The 22703-nt window shown below is 41.4% G+C and overlaps 3 non-coding genes and 1 pseudogene across 3 annotated transcripts; all 4 read left to right on the top strand.

Moving 5' to 3' along the window:
* Positions 1 to 2461: 2461 nt before the first annotated feature.
* On the top strand, positions 2462 to 2674 carry LOC130117353 (small nucleolar RNA U3). Its single transcript, XR_008810649.1, has one exon. It is a non-coding gene; the product is annotated as a small nucleolar RNA U3 (small nucleolar RNA).
* Positions 2675 to 5604: 2930 nt separating this feature from the next.
* Positions 5605 to 5817, top strand: LOC130117364 (small nucleolar RNA U3). Its single transcript, XR_008810658.1, has one exon. It is a non-coding gene; the product is annotated as a small nucleolar RNA U3 (small nucleolar RNA).
* Positions 5818 to 7174: 1357 nt separating this feature from the next.
* Positions 7175 to 7347, top strand: LOC130117374 (small nucleolar RNA U3; annotated as a pseudogene).
* Positions 7348 to 10305: 2958 nt separating this feature from the next.
* Positions 10306 to 10513, top strand: LOC130117355 (small nucleolar RNA U3). The gene has a single exon (XR_008810651.1). It is a non-coding gene; the product is annotated as a small nucleolar RNA U3 (small nucleolar RNA).
* Positions 10514 to 22703: the final 12190 nt, after the last annotated feature.

Genomic DNA, 22703 nt, shown 5'->3' on the forward strand with positions numbered 1-22703 from the left:
GTTCGGTAAATTTATTCAAAATTTTTACTACGAGTACCTCTACGTTCCATCATAAATGTCATTGCCGTGGTTAGCTTGGCTACAATGAAGTTAGTCTCTGTTGCTATGGTATTCTCTGTGCGATTATCTGCTTAAACAGGTAACACACTTACCCTAACCCAACCAAAACATGTAAGAAGAGCCATCCGTTAATTTTGTCCAAAACTTTCACTCCAAGATGCTTGGTTTTTCCTTCAAAAATGCCATTGCCGTGGTTACCTTGGCTACCACGAAGAGTTAGTCTCTGTCGCTGTTGTATTTCTGAGGGATTGTCCGCCTAAACAGATAAAGCCCTTACTGTAAGTGAAACATTTCGAAAGCACTCCGTTAATTTCATCAAAAATTTTCAGTCCGAGAAGCTGTTCTTTCCTTCAGAAATGCCATTGTAGTTGTTTGCTTCGCTACTGCGAAGAGTTAGTCTCTGTTGCTGTGGTATTCTCTGTGAGCAGATAATGCCCTTACAACTAAGCGAAATATATAGCAAAAGCCGTCCAGCGATTTTATCCAAAACTTTTACTACGAGTAGCTTGGTACTTTCCATCAGAAATTCCATTTTCGTAGTTAGCTTGGCTACAATGAAGAGTTAGTCTCTGTTGCTGTTGTATTTCTGCGATTGTCTGCTTAAACGGGTAACACACTTACCCTAACCCAACCAAAACATGTAGGAAGAGCCGTCTGTTAATTTTATCCAAAACATTCACTCCAAGAAGCTCGGTTCTTTGCTTCAGAAATTCCGTTGCCGTGGTTAGCTTGGCTACCACGAAGAGTTGGTCTCTGTTGCTGTTGTATTTCTGAGGGATTGTCCGCCTGAACGGATAAAACCCTTACACTAAGCGAAATATGTAAAAAAAAGCCGGGCATTTTATCTTTTCCCCCCAAAAAGCTTGGTCATTTCCATCAGAAATGCCATTGCCGTGGTTAGCTTGGCTACCACGAATAGTTAGTCTGTTGTATTTCTGTGGGTTTGTCCGCCTGAACGGATAAAACCCTTACCGTAAGTGAAACATGTAGAAAGAGCCGTCCATTAATGTTATACAAAACTTTCACTCCGAGAAGCTTGGCACTTTCCATCAGGAATGCCATTGCTGCAGTTAGCTTGGCTACTACGAAGTCATTCTCTTTTGCTGTGGTGTTCTCTGTGCGATTGTTTGTCTGAGCTGATAAAACCCTTTTGCTTAGCGAAATATGTAGAAAGAGCTGTCCAGTAATTTTATCAAACTTTCACTCCGAGAAGCTTGGTACTTTCTTTCGGAAATGACTTTGCCATAGATAGCCTGGCTACTGCTAAAAATTATTTTCTGTTGTATTTTTTTGTGCGATTGTCTGACTGACCTGATAAAACCCTTACAACTAAGCGAAATATGTAGAAAGAGCTGTTCAGGATTGTTATCCAAAACTTTCACTCCGAGAAGCTTGGTACTTTTCATCAGAAATGCCATTGCCGTAATGAGCTTGGCTACTGCGAAGAGTTAGTCTCTGTTGCTGTGGTAGTCTCTGTGCGATTGTCTGCCTGAGCTAATAAAACCCTTACCCTAAGTGAAACATGTAGAAACGGCCTCTGTCAATTTTTTGCCCCGAAAGTATCACTCAGAAGCTCGGTACTTGAGAAGAGCAGTGCCATTGCTGTGGTTAGCTTGTCTACGATGAAGTAATTCTCTGCCTGAGCAGGTAAATCCCTTGCGCCAACCAAACTGAAACATTGTAGAAAGTGCATACATTAATAAGATCGAAAAACTGTCATTCCGAGAAGCTTGGTACTTTCCATCTGAAATGTCATTGCCATGGTGAGCTTTGCTACTGTGAAGAGTTAGCCTCTGTTGCCATGAGATTGTCTGCCTGAGCAGGTAAAACCCTTACCCTATCCCAACCGAAACATGTAGAAAGAGCAATCCATTAGTTTTATCTGAAACTATCGTTCCATGTTCAGAAATGCTACTGCGAAGAATTATTCTCTGTTGCTGTGGTATTGTGTGTTGGATCGTTTGCCCGAGCAGATAAAAATCTTAGCCTAACTCATCCCTAACCGAAAGATGTAGAAAGAGTCCTCCATTAATTCTATCCAAAACTTTCACTCTAAGAAGCTTGGTTCTTTCTTTCAGAAATGACTTTGCCATAGATAGCCTGGCTACTGCTAAGAGTTGTTCTCTGTTGTTGTGAAATGGTGTGACTGAGTAGATAAGCCCAAACCCTACCTCAAGCGAAACATGTAGAAAGCGCTGTCCGTTAATTTTATGCAAACCTTTTACTTTGAAAAGCTGGGTTCTTTCCTTCAGAAATGCAATTGCCGTGGTTAGCTTGGCTACTGCGAAGAGTTTCTCTATTGCTGTAGTGTTCTTTGTAGGATTGTCTGCCAGAGCAGATAAAATCCTTGTCCCAACCCTAACTGAAAGATATAGAGCCATCCGTTATGTTTAGCCAAACCTAATCCTAACTTTGGGGATAAGTTCATTAGTTTTTATCTCAAGTAATGTTTTTCTAAAGTGTGAGTCACCCCACCCACGATGATGAGCTGGGGTGCTTCTTGCTGAGCGCGAAGTAGGTATGGAGAAGTGGTTTAATCCCAAACTCTGCTTTCAGTGACCGTCCAGTGTTCCTTTTATGGGAGCATCAAGGGAAGGAGCATGTTCTGAGTGGTAAAAAGGTGCAGAAATTCATCAATTTTATCTAAACCTAACCCTAAACCATAGTCGTAACTCTTAAAACATTATATTGCAATTGCAGAAAAGTTCAATTAAAAAAAATCCAAACAAAAAACACTTTCCTTGTTCCAAACCCCACTAACAACTTTTCAAGTTTAAAACGGGATAACATGATCAAGATTATAGAACAATGGGAGATTAGTTGTAAAGAATAAACATCCAAATTGCCCCTAGACTTAACCAATCAAACTCTATCCCTAACCCTAAACCTGGGGGTATTTCTAAGCAAGCACTTGGGCATTGGCGGTGGTGCTCAGTTGACATGTGTTGGCTCTGGCATTCAACCCTAACCATAAAGTTGACCTAGTGCTTTTCATCTGAAATGCCGTTGCCATGGTTAGCGTGGCTACGGCGAAGAGTTGGTCTCTTTTACTGTGGGATTTGCTGCCTGAGCAGGTAAAACCTTTACCCTAACACAAACCCTACCCCAAACCAAATGTGTTGAAAGAGCCGTCTGTTAATTTTATCCAAACCTTGCACTCCGGGAAGCTTTGTACTTTCCATCAGAAATGCCATTGCCATGGTTAGTTTGGCAACCTCCCAAGACAGTCTCTGTTGCTATGGTATTATTTGTGGGATTAATTCTTAGCAGGAGCCAAGCTAACCATAGCAATGGTATTTCTGATGGGAAATTAGTGTTTCGGAGCTTTCGGTTTGGATATAATTAGCGGTTGGCTCTTTTTACATTTTTTTTGTAAGGATTGGGATAGGTTTAGTGTAAGGGTTTTGACGGCTCAGGCAGATGGTCTCTGTTGCTGTGGTATTCTCTGTGAGACTACTTTTGAGCAGGAAAAACCCTCATCATAACCCTAAGCCAACCTTGAATGAAAGATGTATAGAGATACTTCCGTTAATTTTATCCAAAACTTTCATACCGAGAAGCTCGGTACTTTGCATCAGAAATGCCATTTCTATCGATAGCTTGGCTACCGCTAAGTTAGTTTGTGTGGCTGTGGTATTCTCTGTGGGATTAACTCTTGGCGGTAGTCAGCTAACCATGGCAATGGCATTTCTGATGTAAAGTATCGAGGTTCTCAGAGTGAAAGTTTTGGATAAACTTAACGGATGTCTCTTTCTACATATTTCGTTCAGGGCTACCGTAGGGTTCGGGTTAGGGTGAGGATTTTTCCTGCTCAAAAGTAGTCCCACAGAGAATACCACATCAACAGACTGTCTGCTTGAGCAGATAAAACTCTTAACCCAAACCTACCGCAACACTAACAAAGATATAGAATGAGCCATGCATTAATTTTATCCATACATTTCATTCTGAGAAGCTCGGTACTTTCCATCAGAAATGCCATTGCCGTAGTTGGCTTGGCTACCATGAAGAGGTGGTCTCTGTTGCTGTGGTGTTCTCTGTGCGATTGACTGCCTGAGCTGATAAAACGCTAAGCGAAACATGTACAAAGAGCCGTCCATTAATTTTATCCAAAACTTTCACTCTGAGAAGCTTGGTACTTTCAATCAGTAATACCATTGCTGTAGTTAGCTTGGCTACTACGAAGAGTTGGACTCTGTTGCTGTGATGTTCTGTGTGATTGTCTGCCTGAGCTGATAAAACCCTTACACTAAGCAAAATATGTAGAAAGAGCTGTCCAGTAATTTTATCCAAAACTTGCACTCTGAGAAGCTTGGTACTTTCCATCAGAAACGCCATTGCGGTGGTTAGCTTGGCTACTGCGAAGAGTTACTCTGTTGCTGCGGTATTCTTTGTGCGATTGTCTGTCTGAGCCGATAAAACCCTTAGATCTAAGCGAAACATGTAGAAAGAGCCGTCCATTAATTTTATCCAAAACTTTCACTCCGAGAATCTTGGTACTTTCCCTCAGTAATGACATTGCCCTGGTTAGCTTGGCTACCACGAAGAGTTAGTCTCTGTTGCTATTGTATTTCTGCTGGATTGTCTGACTGAACAGATAAAACCCTTACTATAAGTGAAATATGTAGAATAGCCGTACATTAATTTTATCAAACTTTCACTGCAAGAAACTTGATACTTCCCATCAGGAATGCCATTGCCTTAGTTAGCTTGGCTACTACGAATAGTTGGTCTCTGTTGCTGTGGTATTTTCTGTGCGATTGTCTGCCTGATAAAACCCTTACACTAAGCGAAGTATGTAGAAAGAGCTGTCCAGTAATTTTTTCCAAAACTTTAACTCCGAGAAGCTTGGTACATTCCATCAGGAATGCCATTGCCGTAGTTAGCTTGGCTACCACGAAGAGTCTGTCTCTGTTGCTGTTGTATTTTTGCGGGATTGTCCGACTGAACAGATGAAACCCTTACCATAAGTGAAACATGTAGACAGTTCCGTCCATTAATGTTATCCAAAACCTTTACTCCGAGAAGCTTGGTACTTTCCATCAGAAATACCATTGCCGTGGTTAGCTTGGCTATTGTGAAGAGTTAGACTCTGTTGCTGTGGTATTATCTGTGCGATTGTCTGCCTGAGCTGATAAAACCCTTACAACTAAGACAAATATGTAGAAAGAGCCGTCCATTAATTTTAGCTAAAATTTAGTCCGGGAGGTTTGGTACTTTACATCAGAAATTCCATTGGCGTGGTTAGGCTTGGCTACTGCTAAGAGTTATTCTCTTTTGTTGTGGGATTGTCTGGCTGAGTAGATAAAACCCTTACCCTACCTCAAGCGAAGCATGTAGATAGCGATGTCCGTTAATTTTAAGCAAAAATTTTACCCTGAGAAGCTGTGTACTTTCCATCAGAAATACCATTAGCGTGGCTACCGCGACGAGTTAGTCTCTATTGCTGTGGTATTCTGTGTAGGATTGTCTGCCAGCAGATAAAACCCTTAGCCCAACCGTAACTGAAAGATATTAAGCCATCAGTTGAGTTTATCCAAACCTAATCCTAATTTCGGGGATAATTTCTTTAGTTCTTATATTGAGATGTTTTTCTAAAGTGTGAGTCCCTTCACCCACGATGATGAGCCTGGGGTGCTTCTCCCTGAGTGCGAAGCAGGTACAGAGAAGTGGTTTAATCACTCACTATGTGCTTTTGGTGACCGTTCAGTGTTGCTTTTATGGGGTTATCAAGTGAAGGACCATGTTCTGTGTGGTAAAAAGGAGGGGAAAAAATGTAGAAATTCATCAATTTTATCCAAACCTATCCCTAAACCTTAGTCCTAACCCTAAAAACAAATTACAATTGCAGAAGTGCAATTCAATAAAAAAAAAACTTTGTATTGCTCAAAACACCACCAAGTTTTCAAGTTTAAAACGGTATAAACTAATCAAGAGAGAAGACCATGGGAGATCAATTGTAAAGAATAAACAACCTCCAAATTGACCCTATACCTAACCCTAAACCTGGGGGTATCTGTTATCCAGTATTTGGGCATTTGGCTCTGGCATTCAACCATAATCCTTACCTTTCACTAGGAGAACCCTAGTATTTCCCATCAAAAATGCCATTGCCATGGTTGGCGTGGCTAACATGAAGAATTAGTCTCTGTCGCTGTGGTGTTTTCTGTGGGATTTTCTGCCTGAGCAGGTAAAACCTTTACCCTAACACAAACCCTATCTTCACACCGAGAAACTCTGTACTTTCCATCAGAAATGCCATTGCAATGGTTAGCTTGGCAACCGCTGTTGCTATGGTGTTCTTTGTGGGATTAATTCTTAGCAGGAGTCAAGCTAACCACGGCAATGGTATTTCTGGTGGAAAATACTGTCTCGGAGCCTTAGGTTTGGATATAATTAACGGATGGCTCTTTCTACATCTTTATGTACGGGTTGTGATAGGTTTAGTATGAGTTTTATCTGCTCAGGCAGACAGTCTCTGTTGCTGTGGTATTCTCTGTGGGACTACATTTGAGTAGGAATAACCCTAATCCTACGCTAACCCTTGCCGAAAGATGTAGAAAGACCTCCGTTAATTTCATCCAAAACTTTCATTTTAAGAAGCTCGGTACTTTCCATCAGAAATGCCATTTCCATCGAAATCTTGCCTATCGCTATATTAGTCTCCTCTTGCTGTGGTATTGTTTGTGGGATTAAGCCTTGGCGGTAGCCAAGCTAACAACGGCAATGGCATTTCTGATATAAAGTACCGAGCTCCTCCGAGTGAAAGTTTTGGATAAACTTAACGGATGGCTCTTTCTACATCTTTCAGTTAAGGTTTTATCTGGTAAGGAAGACAATCCCAAAGAGAATACCTCGGCAACAGAGACTGTCTGCCTATGCAGATAAAATCCTTATACTAAACCTATCCCAGGCCTTACTTTCCATCTGAAATGCCATTACTGTGGTTAGGTTGGCAACCGCCAAGACGGTCTCTGGTCTCTGTTGCTATCGTGTTCTCTGTGGGATTGTCTGCCTCAGTAGATAAAAACCGAATCCCAGCCTTAACTGAAAGACCCGTCTGTCAAGTTTATGCAAACTTAACCCTACTCTTAACCCTAACCAAAAGATTCAGAAGACGATACTTTGAGCGATAATTTCTGTCGTTCTTGTAAAATGTTTCAAAAGTGTGTTCTGCCACCCACGATGATGAGCTGCGGTGCTTCTTCCTGAGCATGAAGCAGGTACAGAGAAGTGGTTTAATCACAAGCGGTGTGCTTTTGAGGCAAGAAGCGTGCTTTGATAGGTAAACTGGAGAAAACTATCAATTTTATTTAAACCTAACCCTAAAAACAAACTGCCATAGCAATTAACTTGAATTAAAAAAAAAATTGGTAACACTTTTGTATGGGGAGCATATTCTAAGTAACAAAAACTTAATTTATAGTAATTTAACACTTGTAGTTTTGTTATGTAAGAACAGACCATATTAAGTGTTAGTAAGGGAGAATAACTCTTCTTGTGGTACTACCACCTTATAAAGTCCATACTAAGCAAAGCATATTGAGATGGTACTACTAATAAACAATAATTCTGAGGTTGTAGAGGGAAAACTCATGGTTAATGGCTTACTGGTTGTATAATAAGGCCATGCAGAATAAGGCATTAATGAGTATGTAATAATGACCAATTAAGAGCCAATATGTTGCTACTTTGCATGCAAATAAGCACCTAATTAATGGTGACTACGTTCCCCATACTAAAGTGTTACCAACATTTTTTTTTATAATGCTCCAAACCTCACCAACAATTTTTCAAGTTTAACACGGGATAAATTAATAAAGATGCAAGACAGTGGGAGATGAGTTGTAAAGAAGAAAAAACATTCAAATTGAACCCATCCTTAACCCATCAATCTCTCCATAACCCTAATATTGGGGGTATCTCCAAGCCAGCACTCGGGCACTGTCCGCTCGAGCACATAAAACTTTACCCTAACCCAAACTCTACCTCAACCGTAACATGTAGAAAGAACCATCCGTTGATTTGATCCAAAACCTTTACTACGAGACGCTCAATACTCTTAATCAGAAATGAGAAGGCTGTGTTAGTTTGGTGACCGTGCAGTTATTCTCTGTGCGATTGTTTGCCTGAGCAGATTAAACCCTTTCACTAACCCAGCCCTAACCGAAATACGTAGAAAGACACACCTGTTAATTTTATCAAAACTTTTCACTTGGAGAAACTCGGTTCTTTCCTTCAGAAATGCTATTGCTGTGGTTAGCTTGGCTACCACAAAAAGTCAGTCTCTGTTGTTGTGGTACTGCTGTGGGGTTGTCTGCCTGAGCAGATTAAACCCATTACTCTTAAGTGGAACATGTAGAAAGAGCCGTCCGTTAATTTTATCCGAAACTGTTCCTCTGAGAAGCTCGGTACTTTCCATCTGAAATGCCATTTACGTGGTTAGCTTTTCTAGCGAAGTTATTCTCTGTTGCAGTAGTATTCTCTGTAGGATTTTTGGCCTGAGCAGATAAAACCCATTACTCTTAAGTGAAACCTGTAGAAAGAGTTGTCCGTTAATTTTAACTGAAACTATCACTCTGAGAAGCTTGGTACTTTTCATCAGAAATGCCATTGACGTGGTTAGCTTGGCTACCACGAAGAGTTGGTGTCTGTTGCTGTGGTATTTTCTGTGGGATCGATTTGCCTGAGCTGATAAAACCCTTACCGTAACCCTATCCCAAACCTAACCAAAAGATGTAGAAAGAGCCAACCCTTAATTTTATCCAAAAGTTTTACTCCGAGAAGCGCTGTACTTTTCCTCTGAAATGCCACTGCCATGGTTGGCTTATGTATGCGAAGGTATTCTCTCTTGCAGTGGTATTCTCGGTAGGATTTTCTGCCTGAACAGGTAAAACCCGTACCCTACCCCAATCCAAACATGTACAAAGAGCATATGTTAATTTTATCCGAAACTATCACTCTGAGAAGCTCTACCTTCTGTCAGAAATGTTATTGCCGTGGTTGGCTTTGCTACCACGAAGAGTTAATCTCTTTTGCTGTGGTATTCTCTGTGGGATTTTCTGCCTGAGTAAGTAAAACCCTCACCCTAACCAAACTGAAATGCGTAGAGAGAGCATACGTTAATGTTATCAGAAACTCACTCCTAGAAGCTTGGCACTTTTCATCAGAAATGACTGTGCATAGCCTGGCTACTGCTTAGTTGGTCTCTGTGGTGTTCTGTGTGATTGTCTGCCTGAGCGGATAAACTCCTAACCTAAGCAAAACATCTCGAAAGAGCCATCCGTTAATTTCATTCTCTTTTCACTCCGTTAAGCTCAGTACTTCCTGTCAGAAATGCCATTGTTGTGGTTGGTTTGGATTTCGCAAAGAGTTGATATCTGTTGCTGTGGTATTCTCTGTGGGATGGTCTGCCTGAACCGATAAAACACTTGCCCTAACCCAACCGAAACGTGTAGAAAGAGCCATCTGTTAATTTTATCCAAAACTATCACTCCATGAAGCTCTGTACTTTCCATCAGAAATGTCTTTGCCATGGTTAGTTTGGCAACTGTGAAGTTGGTCGCTGTTGCTGAGGTATTGTCTGCCTGAGCAGATAAAACTTAGCCTAACTCATCCCTAACCGAAAGATGTAGAAAGAGCCATCTTTTTTTCTTTTTTATGATTAATAGTTTTTTTTTCACAATAATAAAACATATAAACAAGTATTTCAGTTTGAAATAACGTGGACATTAAATCAGAATACGAATGAAACAAGCACAACCAGACCGAAAATAAATAAAAGATAGAGACATCCTGAAATAATGAAAGAAGAAAAAAAAGAGGAAAAAACAAAAGAAGAAAAAACATGACTGTGAGCCATCTTTTAATTTTAACCAAACGTTTCACTCAGAAAAGTTCAGTACTTTCCCTCAGAAATGACTGTCATGGATAGCTTGGCTACTGTCAAGAGTTATTCTGTTGTGGTATTTTTTTTGTGGGATTGTCTGACTGAGCAGATAATCCCAAACCCTACCTTAAGTGAAACATGTAGAAAGCGCTGTCTGTTAATTTTATGCAAAACTTTTACTCTGAAAAGCTCGGTTCTTTGCTTTAGAAATGCCATTGCCATGGATAGCTTGGCTATCGCGACGAGTTAGTCTGTATTGCTGTGGCTCTGTAGGATTGTCTGCCAGAGCAGATAGAACCCTTATCCCAGCGCTAACTGAAAGATATAGAGCCACCCGTTACGTTTATCTACGCCTCATCCTAATTTCGGGGATAATTTCTTTAGTTCTCATATTGAGAAATGTGTTTCTAGTGTGAGTCCCGCCACCCACAATGAGCTGGGATGCTTCTTCCTGAGTGCGAAGCAGGTACAGAGAAGTGGTTTAATCACAAGCTCTGTGCTTTTGGTGACCGTTCAGTGTTCCTTTTATGGGAGCATCAAGGGAAGGAGCATGTTCTGAGTGGTAAAAAGGGGAAAAAAATGCAAGAATTCATCAATTTTATCCAAATCTAAACCTTAGTCCTTACCTTAAAAACATTAAATTGCAGAAAAGTACAATTAAAAAAAAAAACACACCCACTCATTAATTTGGTATATAAAATTTGTTGCTATATAAAAATCCCAAAATACAACCCAACAGGCTTGAAAACATAGGAACTGACTCCAAGATCAATCAAGCCAAAAAACGACAAAATATATAAAAAAGCCATTTTTGGAGGCTAATTTGACAGCCATCTTGAAAAATGGCCTCCATCTTGGATTTTCAAGTGGCAAATCGGACAGATTTGATTGGAAGCGTGTGGAGAAGTGCACCAAATTTCATGCTTGTATCATAATTTGCACAATTCCACTCGAGTTTGGCTTTTATCAGCTCCACTATAACCAAAAACATACCTCAACCGCAACATATAGAAAGAGCCATCTGTACACTTTATCCAAAACTGTCACTCCGAGAAGCTTGGTACTTCCCATCAGAAATGCCATTGTTAGCTTAAGAGTTCGTCTTTGTTGTTGTGATATTTTACAGTATACCCACCAGCAACAAGCTCCCCTCACTTACACATACCCAAATAGTGCCCAAACAAATTTTAACAAAAACCAGCGTCCCCCAAAAATACTTTGGGGGACATTTGTCCCTGATTTAGTTTGTCTCGTCATAAAGACTGGTTTGTTTGTTCCTGGTTTAGTTTGTCAAGTCACAGACTGGATTATTTGTTCCTGATTTAGTTTCTCAAGTCATAAAGACTGGATTATTGTTTGTACTTGGTTTAGTTTGTCAGGTCATAAAGACTGGATTATTGTTTGTTCCAGATTTAGTATGTCAAGTCATAAAGACTGGATTATTTTCAGTTTTATTGTCATTAAAAACAATGTGCAAGCACATGTTCCTGATTTAGTTTGTCAAGTCATAAAGGCTGGATTATTTTTTTTTTCCCCTGATTTAGTTTGTCAAGTCATAAATACTGGTTTGGTGGAATTAGTTTTTGCTACATTTTGATTCTGCAGCACAATATATACATGTACAACAACAGACACTCCACAAATCATGAACAATACAGTTACACAATAGCAGAAATAAACATATCAGGTATAACAGGTGAATGGTGGTATTTATGCCAATGGTGTGTGAGGATGGGACTATAGGGAGGAATTCAGAGTCTTGATGGATAGGGAGAAAAAAACTGTTTGCAAAGCGTGTAGTCTTAGTTGACAGTGACCTGTAGCACTTCCCTGAGAGAAGGAGCTGGAAGAGGTGATGAGCAGGATGTGAGGGGTCGCAGGTGATCTTTGCTCGCTTTACAGTCCAGTTAGTATGTAGAGATTCAACTGAGGGGAATGGGTTGCCTATGATTTTGGATGCCTTGTTGACAATCCGCTGCAGTTTTTTTCGTGTTTGACTGTCTGTGCTGCTGTACCATACGGTAATACTATAATAGAAGATGTTATGATGGACTCGGGTAATGGCTGAGTAAAATGACGAGCAGTAGATGTTTGATCCAGTACTTTTTTCTTTTTTCACAAATTTTATTTATTGAAATTTTACAATCAATGTTATACAGACATATATGAAGTCAATGTTTATTGGTCCACTTCATTCAAACATGAAACCTACCGCTAAAAATGTGGTGTCATCTTTGACCAGTGTCTTTTGATCACCATGTTACTAAGGTTGTCCAATCCTGTTTCCTTCAGCTACAAAATATTGCAAAAATCACTTTTAAAGACATCGAAAAATTAATTCACACTTTCTCCCTTCTACATTAATGTAACTTTCTCTACTCTGGCCTCAACTATGCTACTTTAAATCATCTACAGTTGGTTCAAAATGCAGTTGCTAAACTAACTAGAACTACTTGTAGATCCCATATTACCCCTATTCTTGCATCTCTTCATTGGCCTCCTGTAAAGTTCAGAATAATCTTGAGTTTATTGATTACATTTAAAACACTGCATGATCTTGCCCCCAGTTATATTTGCGATCTTCTCATTTCACTTTCAGACCACTCTGATCCTCAAACCTCAGTTATATTTCCTTCGAAGCACAGACACAAGTGGCTTTCTCGCTACTGGTTTATTTGAAAGTTGTCTACGCCTCCAAATCCACCATGAAAACTGACAGTATTAATGACCCATGAAGACCAATAATAGCTTCACGTGGAAAAAATGGTATGCGCTCCATGTTGCGTAACATATATTGAAGTAACATACAAAGAAAATGCCTATGACTCAAAAAATGGGTTATAAAGCAAACTGGGCTAAATAATCTAAAATAGGTTTGGCTAAGGAGGCATTGGAAAAGAATATTATTCAGACAACAGTATTATAAAAGAGAAACGGCTGGCATTTATTAAACATATTAATAACAATACAAGTGCACTTTGAATGGTCAATAAGGAAAATAATAAAGAATAAGGGTCAAACCCCTTTTGGTCTGCCTGTAATGTCTTTTCAGTGTGTAGACTCAGAGCGCTGGTCAAAGAGAAAATATGAAAAGATAAAAGTCTGAAACTACCTGGGTAGTGTGTGTAGTGTTCATTCACAAAAATGGAGATCTCCAAAACGGTCGTCTGTCTCTCCTGGTCGTCCTCAATGGAGAAGCAAGACGCCACTCTTCCACGTGCTGTCTACGCCTCGTGGGTCACAGGGAATTGCTGCTCCCTTCTCTTGGGGAAGGAATCCAGTACACACAAAAACCAACCTGCATACCGCAGGGTAGAAAATAAGTCTACTCTCTAAAGCACCAGATCTAGGATATTTGAATCAATCTTTCACATTCCCAAATAATGGAATTAGGAAACAAAACGAAGCTAGTGAAGGTCCTTGCAGCTAACAAGTACAAATCACAGTGGAATCGTATAACATTTCACATTCATATTAAGCTATAGGATATAGGCTATCTGAAAATCCTCCGATTGGTTCTTGTAATGAAATGTTCTAGGTTCTCTTCAGTTCTAGGCCTAACAGGCCTACACATTATAAGACAACTACTATGCTACTACAGTGCATGGATAGAAAAAAGACAAACATGGCTAAACTAGCACATGGTTAGCTACTGTAGAAACTCATTGAAGAATCCGGGCAAATAAAGAAAACCGGTTTCCAAGCAAGCAATCCTCTGCAATCCAAACGGGATTAATTAATTTAAACTGGTAAACTTAAATGAGTAAGGGTAACAAAGGCATAAATTTTGTATATCTGTTCCAGCTTCTACGAGTTGGACTTTGGTTCATTCGTCTGCAGCTCAAGAAAGGTCTGCAGTCAATCTTTTACTCTCGTTCTGATCTGACAAGGCCTGGTAATTTTCCATTTGGACAGGCTGCTAGCGCCCTCTACAGGGGACTGAATGGACATTCATTAACTCTTTCTAGGGCAGCTAAAATCAGGGGGGTTACACCTCGTTGGCTGCATGCTACGACAGGGAAGTCGTCAAATCTTGTTTGTAAATATTAACTTCTCAAGTTCGCTATATACGACAAACTTTCATTACACATGAAGTCTTGTTAGTTGCTTGCTTGCGGAGATCTTCCCTTCATCTAACTTATGTGAAAGAAACCCAACAGGATTTGCCCCTCAACATTAAAATCGGCTGTCAAAATAAGTCTCAATACAAATCATAGTTGCATGTAATACAATAATTGCTTGCCGGTACTGCTTAAGAGTCTTCCTGATGTATACGTATGTGTACGTAACCTTAAGCTGAGACTTCAAAATGATAGTACTATTACTTGTAATAAATGAAATGATGTATACATAACAAATGCAGTTAAAATGAACTCTCAATCATAACATTGGTCTTGGAAAAGGTAGACGAATATTACAAATTATGTAAACATGATGGCATCAGTCTTTTATCTATTGCTTAGTCCAACTGCAAAACAATGACTTCGCCTTTGCAGTGTCAGCCCCAAGCCTCTGGAATAATCTCCCCCAATCTATTAAATTTGCTAAATCTTCAATTGTTTTAAGCGGCTTCTAAAAACCCATCTTTTAATGGATTCCCACGTTTGACTTCTGTTTTGTTTTTTTAGCTTGGTCTGTTACTACCGGTTCTATATATATAAAAAAGATTTCATTCACTTTATGTATTTGTTCACATTTTGTGTATGTAATGTAAAGCACTTTGTAACGGTGTTTAACAGATATAAACTAATGGGACTGTGTCCAGATAGATGGGGTTTCCTCAGTTTTAGGTAGTAATTGTCGTCTTTATGCTTTCCACAGATACTGTTCTCTGGCCATGACAATTGCACTTCTTGTTGGCCGGTTTAATGATCTGTCTGTTATCGAGGAGTTCTGATAAGGCTCTGTCTTTTGTACTATTAGGTTTTACTATATGCTGTATGCGGAAGAATTTGTCGAAATAATTCAAATTGGCCACAATGAGGGTCGCGTTTTCCGCCAGCAGCGTGCTGTTAGGAGTCTATTCCGACTTGGGAGTGAATGGCAGGGGCTCCGCATCTGTGCTGTCCTTGTAATACACTGCTAGTTTCAGTCTTCTGTGGCATTGTTGAATGTCCCTTCTGATCTGTTCCATTATGCTTTTTGTTAGTTGGAATGAATTTTATTCCTCTGTTCAGTAGGGTTAATTGTGGGGAAGTTAGAGTTTTTCGCTAGTACTACATTTTCATTCCCGTCCTGTATCGGCAGGCTTGTGGGGACTTTTAATTAAAATACTCCAACCAGTTTTGTCAGTAATTATATTGCCGTCTGTGGAGTCCAGTGCACCTTGTCCTTCTATAAGTCTCGAAGAGAGTCCTATTACATGGTGGCATGGTTGGAGTTGCCTTTGATGTATTCATTCAGTTTTTGTAGGTTTGTTTGTTCCCCCAGCAGGAGGCTTGTGGAGTAGTTAATCATGGGTATCTGCACATTGGCCCGTGGGAATTTGCTTTTTGCTGCTCTGATGTCCCCTGAAGCTGCTTGATGGTGGTCTTTTTCAGTTTTTGTGATCTATTATTTCGCCTAAAGGACACAATCACCTCTTCCAATGTGTTGGAGTGGGTGGCTTTGTTGGTTGTGCTCTCCGCATGTCTGAATGTGGCTCCCGGATAACTGTCAATTTGTAGGTTAGCCAAGTCGAAAGGTGGGAATTTGGCAGCATTTGAGTCTCCCATTATCAGTATAGTTTTGCTTGTGCTTATGTTAAACCTCTAGTCTTGGCATTTGTTTTGTTTGTTTGCCAGATAATCTGGGGTATAGTGGTCAGGTTTATTTTTCGTCCGGCGTCCACGTCCAGACAGCTCTGTTTAGCTGTTGTGTGATTTGGCGTGAGTGTCCGACCAGTCAGGCTTGGTAAGTTGTTGTTGGGACGGTCCTGCCTCGTCCTTTAGGAGTGTTTATTTGGTCTGGATTCCCATATGGATCAGTCTGTTGGGTGTGGTTCCTTCCCTGCCTCTGTTCTTTTGGGGATGGTGCCTGCGGTGGTGGTGTGGGGAGTATAGTCCTGCTTTTCAGCTGACCAGTTTCCCCTGATCTCCGCGGCCTCGCTGGTCCTCAGTTGCAGCTGTGGGGCCGTAGACTGCTGTGGGCGACCACTCATTGTTTGCGTGGGGGAGGTTGTTTGCTGTTTTCTGCCCCCGTGATGCGATTCGGCGGCACATGGACTTGGGTGACCACAAGCTTTGTTGTACCAGATGGCCCCGCCATTGGTGATTGACTTGGGCATTTGGTGGCTTCGATTGGCTGTCCTCAGCCTAGAAGTCTGTCAATTTGGAGATGAATATTGTCTGTCGTTTAATAGTCTCCTCCTGCAAGTGGCAGCCCAGGCCTTTCCTTGCCGAGGATGAGGCTACCTGGAACAGGCCATCCTAGTCCCGTGTGGATAGGTTGGTGAATTTATCCATTTCTCCTTTTATCAAGTTTTTGTAGTGTTGCTGTACTATTCTCCTGGTTGTGGCAGCCCAGTTTTTTTGCAATGTCCTCAATCTTTCTCCGTGTCTTCGTTCAGGACTGCTGGTTTAATGGTGGTAGTCAAATTGTTGGCCAGACTAACTGGTTGGTTGGGGGCTGCTGTGAGGCCGATGCAGTTTTCGAGTGATGGTTTGCTGTGAGCGGTTTATGAAAATTCGCCGTCTTTAAGCCGAAGTCTGTCATCAGACCGTTGTCTTTAATTTCATTTAGCTCTATTTGTTGTAGAGGGCCTTAAAGGAGCAGCAGCCCCTGGTGAATCTACCCTCAAATGTGTATCACCACAGTGGCATAGAAAGGGACTTTATCTGTAAGCAGCTACTCTGTGAAAAGAATCTCACCCTGGAATTAGCGATAAGCACCTGTGTGCTTCATGAACAGTCAGAAAAGAGCTCCAAGGAGTTAAAGAAAGAAGCGGATATGTACGCTATTCAGAAAACTCGCTGTGGCAACTGCAATGGACAACACACGCTCCTGACCGTAGTAAATGTTATGCATTCAATAAACAATGCAATAATTGTGGCAAACTCAATCATTCTGTTAAATGCTGCAGATCCACACCAGCATTGCCCATAGTTAGCGCCAAAGCCCCCCAGTCATTACTAAAAAAGACAGCCAGATAGCGAGAACGAACTGACCACACAACCAGACAGTGCTTTGGATGATACGTTTTTTTGCGACCCAGTTGATTCAGCCACTCGGGAGAAATCTTCACAACGCTGAAACTGAAAAGTGGAAAGGGCAACTGAAGGTAAAATTGGTTTACACTTTGATTTTTGTATTGTTTTTTAACATTTCTCTGTTCAGCACACGTATTCTTATCTCGTTTGTAGCCGGGCTCTGCTTAGGTTTGGCGGTGGAGAATGCGTGGTTGCCAGATACAGCTGATAGTTTCCAGCCCAAAAGCTGTCCAAAAACCGCCAGGATGCACATAAAACTGCCCAAAATGTAAAATCCATATATAGTTCAGTAATGTTATTTAATTGCCATACTATCCAGCATAAAAACAATGTACACTGACAGCCGAAGCACGCACAAAATAGCCTAACTCTTATGAGAAATTACAGCACCGCAAACCACAGCATATCGATCTTGGGTGCTACTGCCACCCTCTGGACAACATATAAATACTGTATGAGAGTCATCAAATGGGTTTGCCATGGTGCTGCGCATCTCTACTCCTCGGGAAGCGGCAAGTCAGACAGAGCTGAACCAAACTATCGTTTTCATGTCAATGCAGCAACAATATGTTGCGATCAAATCCATGTCCCTCTTTGCAAAAGCACAGAGCGCGGTCAGTGTGCTCAAGCGCACGCAGGCATTGCACTTTTACAGGGTAGATTTAAATAGTTTATCTGTGAACATACACAGTAATCAATATTAGCTTTTACTCCAGACTGTGTGTGGTGTGTGTGAGAGTGAGTGATATCTTGCCTTTAGATGCAGAACAGGCTGTCGGTTGCAACTTGAACACACGTGGAAAAACACATGTGAACTTTGTAGAACTATGTACAGTTTGACACAGCTGTGTAGTACATGGATGAGTCAAACCTCCCCTACAGCTGTGGGGGAGGTTGGAACATGGCTGAGGTACATCTGTGTTAGACCTGTGCGCACATCCATCAGAGCAGAAAGGAGCAGTAATTCCATGCAATTTCTGGTATCGTCCTTGTGTTACTTGGGAAATGTTCTTTCCACATGCGCAGTTGAGATGGGCAGGGTCAGAAATGTTATTGCACCTAGTGCTAAATCCTAGAAGCACTGGTTTCCTCCGACATCTTTAAAGGCTTCCACCTCCAGCCAAAAGGCATCGATGGGCTGATCATGGGAGAAATTTGTTGATGCCATATTTCTCCACTGGGTCTCAAGTGAGCATGGAAAAAAAGCCGGGCACAGTAGCTCCAGTTTCCACAGCATTTCCAAAGAGGCAGGTGAGCACACCTGATGCTGCACCAGGACTTCTTTCAGAAACTCCATGCAGCATGTTGTAATGAGCTGCGTCTTCTCAAGGGGCGGAGTACTGGTCTCTAATTTCTGACTAAGAGGTCACCAGAGCTGCCTCAAGAAGTGAAATGAATGTTTGGGTGTTGTAGGTCCAGTTACCTGATCTGTTGATTGGTGTTCATGCGACGTATGATCTGCTTGATTATTCGTCTGTGTTGACATGAACAGCCTGTTAAGGTCCCTGAGAACGCCTAAGCTGTCTCCTGTTTCCAGCTGAAAGTACTTGATCACAACTTTGATCTCCTGAAGAATTGGATGTAGAAAATGCATGAAAAGACTTTGTCGAGTCACTATACATCTCACTCAGGAGTCGCATAGCAGTGCTCATCATTTGTTGCCTGAGTGAAGTGTAACTTGAGCTTATTCTCTTGCTCAAGTATTCTATCTGCAGTCAGCTGTCACTAACCAACGGGTAGCACTTGGTGAAAACAGTTTCAGCGGACATTCCCCATTGTTAATGGTCTTGTAGATGGCTCGATTGGCGCTTGGCTGAATGAGCGAACCAGTTGTAGGACTCGTATGTAATCCAGATTGTTGGGGAGATGCTGCATCGCCTTGTGAGCAATGATGTCAAGGGAATGGCGCACACACAGCTAATTAGCTGTAAACCGGGTTGTTTTATGAGTAGTGTAAACTGAATGTTTATCAACTATGACCCTGGCTCTGTCAGGAGCAATTCCCACCATGTTATTTTTAGACTGCTATCTTCCAAAAACCTAATGATAGCTTCGACAATCCCTTTGGCATCTGAACGTGAAAGTTCAGCCAGGCCGAGGTAATTGCTGACAAAGTTGTTTCTTGGAGCGACATTTCACGTAATTGCAAAGCAGTTTGTTTACAGAAATGTTGGTGGTTTCATTCAGGTCAAGTGAGTAAGGGGACTCGCCGATGTCCTCGCTAAGCTCTTGTCTGAAATGCGGTGCCAGTACTGATTTGATTACAGCCGTACACTTGGTTCTGTGCGTTTTAAATTCTCCGGTCTCATCTTGCAGTAAATCTGAGAAGTCGTTCACAGCGTTAATAGAAGTGTGGTGAGCGATAGACGTTGCTATGCTGAGCTCGTGGCGTTTCTGGTCGTCTTTGATGTTCTGGTTGCTCGTCATGGGCACAGTAAAGGGTTTCACACGAGACAGGCAACGAACCTTGTGTTTGCTGGTTGCACCGTGATCTTAAGTCTTTTAAATGAGCCCTAATGCCGCTTTAGCGAAATTTGCAATGGGCCTTTGTCTCGTAGGTAGTACCATATAGTACCATAACTCATTTCTCCTCTCACCAGAATGTTGTGCTTAGATGTTATTTAGCCTAGTTAACCATATATATTTTAATATACTGTAATTTGTAATAAAAAAAACCTGCCCAACTCATGGAAAACCAGCCGAAACGACACCCACCTGCCCAAGGCCATTTTAACCCGCACAATCCAACCGAAAATCGTCCAATTACCTGGCGACACTTAAGGTAACAGTAGACTTGTGACCACGTGATCTGCATGAGTTTAGGCCCCCCCCCACCGGGGGTGTTCTTGAGTGGCCACAGGCGGTTAGCACCGGTCCTACAGTAAACCAGGAAGTGAAGCTAAGTTTACTAGTTAAATTGACCGTTAATTCCTCTTGGATGTTTGCGTGGATCAAATGAGTGAATGCTTTGGTGTTAAGAGTATGTCATGGAGTGCAGGTAATATGAAGTTAGTACTGTTATTTGGGTGACATTTCGTGCTTCCAACATAGTGTTATTAACATACAACATGTAACCTGATTCTCTGGCGCTTGCATGTTTGTTTCCTGTAGACCACCCACTCTGGTACCTGCCAATAAACGGGTAAAGGGAAGTTCTGTCTCCTCTGTTTGATCAACACACATTGGTGACGGCTGTCGCACCTGGACCACATACTCTCACCTACACCTTCTTTATGCTAGCTCTATCCCGTCTGCTCCTGGGTCCTGCGTTGGTCCGTCGACAAAGAAAACGTGTTCCGTCGTTGGCGTAAGTGGCTCCGTTGGCGGGAGCGGTGTTGGTAGCTTTGTGGTTGGTCTTGCTTTCCAACGCGTCCGTCTCTGGTCCCCGAAGCACGAGTCTCGGTCTGGTGAGCCATAGCCGTTGCGCTGGTGTGGGCGCCCGTGCCTGTAGGTGACTGTCGTCCACTCGGTGGCTTCCGTGTAGGTTTGCCGGTGGTGGAAAAGACGTGGTCTGTCATCCGTATAGGTGGTTCCTTCATTTCGGTTAGTCGCATCTCGTCTGTAAGGGGGTCCCGTGTTGGTTTGTCGTTGAGGAAAACGTGTTCCGTCACTGATTTAAGTAGCTCTATTGGTGAAGGCGGTGTTGGTAGTTGCGTGGTTGGTACTCCCTTCCAACGCGGCCGTCGAAGTCTTGGTCTGGCGAGCCGTAGTCGTTGCTGCTGTCGTCGCCCGTGTCGATAGTTGATGTTCATCCACTTAGTTTTTTTTCTTCTGTCCTAGGTCGCCATAATGCTGTGGATTGACTCGTCCGGATAAAAGGTAAAAAATAAATAAATTAGGGGTTTTTAAGTATTTTGTCCAGAAACAAAGCGTTGTCAATTGGCTTGGTTTCTGTTTAGACAGGCCATTGAGATGTTGCTCTGTCTAAAAAACAAAAACTTTTTTTTAACTTTTTCTAAATAAGAGAGGGGGGGTATTTTGCCCAGAAACCAGAGCGCCGTCTATCGGCTTGGTTTCTGCTTAGACAGGCTGTTGAATGTTGCAACGTTTCGGTTTTTAAGAGACATTCAGGCCGGCCTATATGACGTTTTATGGTAAAAATAAATAAATTGAAATAGCTACGTGGAAAAAAATCCGTCATTGATGTAGCGTTCCTCTCCTATCTTCTGTTTCTCTATTTTTATAGTCCCTCAGGGCTTTGAAAAGCAGGTTGGCATGTCGATGGAAAGATTTTTAATTTTGTCCAAGAAATCTTATGTATCTTGGATGTAGCTAGGATGTTTGTTAGAAATGGGATTAAGATAACATTCAGTAAATTCTGCTGTTAAGTATCACTGTTGCAGTCAAACAATTGTGTAACCGGGAGGAATTTCATAGGGTGTACTCCAGGATTTCGGATCTTAGGGCGGGGATTGTCACTACCCTTCAAATATATAGATATATATAGATGTGTATATATGTTTTTAGTATTAATCAAACCTCCAATATTTTGTGTACTACTGGTATGGTGTATGGGAAAATGGGGCTACTAAGTTTGGTGTAATGTCTGGTGTTACTGAATTCTGTCTGCGACACATTATTCCCTATCCAAAATAACCTCCCCACTACCTTTATCTGTGGGTTTAATAACAATGTTTGTTGTTTTTGAAGTTGCTTAAGAGCTTGAATTTCTTCCTGCGATAAATTAGTGTTGTCTTTTTGATCCCAGTGAAGATTCCTCAGAACGAATATACGCTATGTACAAAAGTATTGGGACACACCTCCTAATCATTGAATTCAGGTGTTTCATTCAGATTCATTGCCATAGGTGTATAAAATTAAGCAGCTAGCCATGCAGCCTGCATTTACAAACATTTGTGAAAGAATGGGTCTGACTAACCATTAAGTGGCAGGGTCTGCATCAGTCCTGTCTTAGTCAGATTCAATGTCAATATATTATTGGCGAATTATCTCCCTCGCAAGCTCTGACGAATGAAGGTGTAACCTTACATTCACTGTCGGTGAGTAAGTGGAGAAGAGGAGATGAGAGCTATGCCTAATTTTAATAAGATTGGCTTGTCTTTAATTTTCTGAGTGTTGGGAGATGACCAACAAAAATGGCAGAAGCCAAAAGATCAAAAACATCATTCACAATGAATGGGAGGAAGATTTTTATTTTTTTATTCCAACGCAAAATCCATATGTCTGATCTGCAATACTAGTGCCGACGAAGAGTAATTTGGAGCGGCATTTTAAAATGGTGCACAAAAGTTATGATACAGATTTCCCAGTGAAAACGGCTCTAAGAACCAGAAAATAGCAGGAATTGAAGTCTCAATTAGCGCAAGTAATTTTTATGAGACAACTCCAAGGGTAAGGCTGCAATGATGATGGCGTACCGCAATCAGTCACGTTCTTAAGCATACAATCGTTCAAGACGGTGAAATTGTGAAAGACGTTTGTTGTGGCTGCGGATGCACTCTAAGGTGATTTGAAGAATAAAACGGACACTGACTGCCATTAAAGACCTTCAACTATCCCGGAATACTGTTACACGGCGCTGTGAGGAAATGGCCGAGAATCTTAAC

Source organism: Lampris incognitus, chromosome 8, assembly GCF_029633865.1.
Source record: "Lampris incognitus isolate fLamInc1 chromosome 8, fLamInc1.hap2, whole genome shotgun sequence".
NCBI lineage: Eukaryota > Metazoa > Chordata > Actinopteri > Lampriformes > Lampridae > Lampris > Lampris incognitus.